The sequence below is a fragment of the Gavialis gangeticus genome, unplaced genomic scaffold (genome assembly GCF_001723915.1).
Source record: "Gavialis gangeticus isolate Ggan-Ray unplaced genomic scaffold, GavGan_comp1, whole genome shotgun sequence".
Lineage (NCBI taxonomy): Eukaryota > Metazoa > Chordata > Crocodylia > Gavialidae > Gavialis > Gavialis gangeticus.
The window spans coordinates 150,212,707-150,216,690 of record NW_017729025.1 but is presented as its reverse complement, the minus strand read 5'-3'; positions in this window follow the sequence as shown (position 1 = coordinate 150,216,690).

Below are 3,984 nucleotides of genomic sequence, written 5' to 3'. Positions count from 1 at the left end.
ACCCAGAGATGTTGGCTTTGGTGACCTTGAGGTGGGAGCTGAGAGTGCACCAGCATCCCTTCAGGCAATCAAAGGTGCATTCCACCAGCACATAGGTCCAGCCCAGGCACTGGTTGAAATGTGCCTGGCAGGGGTTCAGCTAACTGGTGTAAGGCCACATGAACCAAGGGAAGAGTGGGTAAGTGGGGTCCCTGATGAGGAGGGTCAGTACCATCATCTCACCCAGCTGGAGGTCCAGCATCTATGGCATAAAGTGCCACCCTCCACCAGGGCTGGCAGAGTGGAGTTCTGGAAGATGCAGCCATCATGGGCACAGCCCACCCAGCAAGAATTCATGTTGGTGAAGGCACTATGGTGGTCAACGACGTCCTGCAGCACAATGGAGTGAAAGCCCCACAGGCTGTAATAGAGGTGGTCACCATGGGGTGGGGAGGTGATGGGGGTATGGGTCTTGTCCAGGGCCCTGATGCACTGAGGGAAGCCCAGAGCATAGAATCCCATCACCACCTCCAGGAGGTCATGGACTTGGAGCACGGTGTGCCCCAGCACTTCCTGGAGGGTGCAACAGACTTCCAGGATGGCCTCCCCAGTGGTCACTTGGTCCACGCTGAAGAGGTGGCTGACATAGTACAAGATTGTGGGCATGGCCAGATTGAGCAGGGTGATCGCTAGCTGGGTCTTCATGGGGAGGTTCAGCCTCATGGTAGTGGCCTGCTTCCCCAGGTGTGGGTGGGGCTGATCAAGGAGCTCCTAGAAGGTGGCCCAGGTCATGCGAAAGGACTCCAGCCACTGCTTGTCATCTTAGGTGCTTTGGATGATGTGCAGCCACCAGTTCTGACTGGATGGATGGGCCCACAGGCAGTGGGGCTGGAGCCCCAGGAGCTCATGGATGGCACCAGTGGTGGCATCCATGTTCACAACATCAATGTTCCTGCCAGGGTCTGGGCAGCAGCCCAGAGTGATTGGCATCAGTGCAGTGACAGGGGGCCTCAGAAACTGTAGTGAGGCTGGCCACAAAGCTGCACAGCACAGGTGGGCAGGCAAAGCCAAGACTGACCAGGGTTAGGCACTGGTCACTGTGGTGGCAAAGCACGGCAAGCAGGATGGCAAGTAAGAGCATGAGTCATCACTCCTGGGGCATGGGAATGGAGCAGCCATCACTTGATGGGCACAGGCTCTGGCAACAGAGTCATAGAGGGCTGTGCCAGCATATTGCAGACTGATCTGAGCCAGAAACTCAGATGGCCAGGGAGCACCATGTGGAGCTGGCTTTTAAACAGGGTCCCTGGCTGCAGGCAGCTGTGACTGGAGCCTCCAGCTCCCCCTGGCACCTGCAGGGGAGGCAGCATAGGCTCAGAGGAGACCAGGAGCAGGCTAGTGCTGTGAAGAGCAAATCTGCTCCCAAATGGCCTCATACGTAGGTGCTTGCCCATGGTAGGTTTACTGTGCAGTATATTACTGCACTGTAAAACCCATATAGCACTAATTAGATGTGTAGGTGTGCCCACTGAAAAATCAAGAGACAGAAAAGTAAATGCTATATTTTTCTATAATGAAGACTTAGAGAATGGTTCAGCTATGCAAAGTGACTACATAGATATGGCATTGCCCATAGTTTCAGTAGTCATCATCTCTTTTGCATTTCCAGATCAAGTCTGAATAGTTTTCAAGTATATTATTCTGATGGTAATTCATGCTAGGTCTGGAACTGAAAAGCCAAGCAGAAGTTGACCTCATTTATATATTATTGGCAATGAAGGTTCTGCCTTTAGATCTTAATCAGCAATTCTGATGATACACAACCCAAATTTGAAGACTTGTTCAGCTAAGAAAAGATCGTGTTAATAATGATCCCAAATGCTCTCACTCCCATATGATTACTGCTCCAAGACTACACCTTCAGCTAAAAACTATTCAGTGATGAGACTAGACTAGACTAGACTAGACTAGGCAAGAACAGAACCAACATTTACTGCATCCAGAAATGACTTCTGTAGTCATTTTGAGTCAAGACAAGAATTTTCAATCAATTAAAATGTTGCTATGCAATAAAGGAACAATAAAAGAATTTTGAATATCAGTTTTTAGTTACTATTAAGATAACAGATCAAGGTAACCAAGGACTCCTGGGGCTTTCAGGTCAATAAAACACAAAAACAACTACAAAAGAGGTCAATAGATATTTAGTCCACTGACGTATTAGATGTTCAACACTGGACAAATCAAGTTGCTCAGGTTTGACAGCATTTTTCTTTTATATCATATCACAGCATTCCAAGATGATAAGAATGGCAGCACACCTTGGTAAAACAAGCAGGCCAGTTAGTCATGTTGATGATGCGCATTTGGGGAATGATATCCGCATCAATAGTTTGTGTAACAGCTAACTCTATAGAGATCAGAATCCACATTACCATGCGATATCCTTTGCATAATTAGATTCACTGATATCAATGGGGCTACTGGGATGAAGAGGAAATACTTGCATAGGTAATGACGGTAGGGTCTGTGCAAGCCAGCCACTTTGTGCAGATGCTTTTTGAGACTGTCTTTATTTATATGATCATGTACTATTTTTTCCACAGGACGACTGTCTCATTCAGTGCACAGGGTAGGCTTGATTCGGGGGCAAAATCAGGGGTGTGTAGTAAAAGAGACTGATATCTAAAGACTCCTGTCTCATTCAGTGCACAGCATGGACCTACTTGGAAGATGGGTCGCAATGTATAATGAAAGAGACTGGTATCTAAAGGACCCTTGCCTTGTTTACTGCAGAAGGTGAAAGCTTGGATTGAATGAGACAGAGGATTACAGAAAGTTGGAGAATGGTCTCATAGGGTATAAACAGACATCATCAAATGAAGTGGGTCAGTTCTGCCAGGATATATCCCAGCATAGCTGATGTGCCTCATTGGGTGAAACAGGTGTTATCCCACAGGGTTGGGCCCCAGCTGGGCCCAGGAAGCCCAGGTTTCCCTACTTACAGTGGAGTGACTCAGGAATCTCTACACACTCCTTTGATGGTGGGGAACCCCAGAATTTCCCCTTTTGCAGAGCCACATGTCTGGGGGTAGCACAGACAGGTGCTCCTTGGCCTGCCCAGGGCAGCTGGAGACCATGGGCAGCTGTAGATTTTCCATGCTCTCCCACCTTGAATCAAAAAGATGTGTGCTGCAAAATAGCGGCACAAAGTCATTCCACCTGTTTCACAGCCACAAATTTTGGGCACTTGTGGTGCAACAAGGGGCATACACATCTTTTTGCTTGGCCTCTGCTTCTATTAAAAATGTTATGGTGGTGCAAAGGCAACCATGGTTAAGGCACCTGAATGGCACCCTGGAGAAACTGATTCTATCCCTGTCTCAGCCACAATAATCCTATATGATTCTGAACAAGTCATTTATACCAAGCATTTCACAGATAGCCATTACCTGTATTATCCTCATTTTCTAGGTCGCAGACTTAAGATCCTGGTCTGATTTTCTTAAGTGTTGAATTCTCACATCTGTAGCTAAAGTAAATGGGAGCAGTGCTTTTAATATATAAAGCAGGGCTGTGCAAAGCTTTGGATGGTGATTTGATTCAAAGGAGATTCGGCCCAATTTGGTGGTTGAATCTCTGAATCTGAATCAAATCAGGGGACCAATTTAAAGGTCTGAATCAATTCAAAGGTCTCCGAATCTTGAGAAAAGATTTGGAGAACTTTGATGATTCAGACTGTCCCCGGTGGCTGCAGCAGGGAGCTGCAACTGACTCTGAACTGGTAAGTTGCACTAGGCGTGGGAGAGGGGGGCTGGGGGAGGGGAACATGGGGAGACCCCTGCCAGCCCCCTTCACCCTTGCCCACTCCCCCAGCCCCCCATACCCCCTTGCATGCCAGCTCCCGGTACTTTAAAAAAGTCCCGGTGCTCACTGAGTGCTGCCTGGTGCGGGAGGCATCCCCACTGCCCCTCACTGCCCCATGCTCCATGGGGGGCTCTGCAC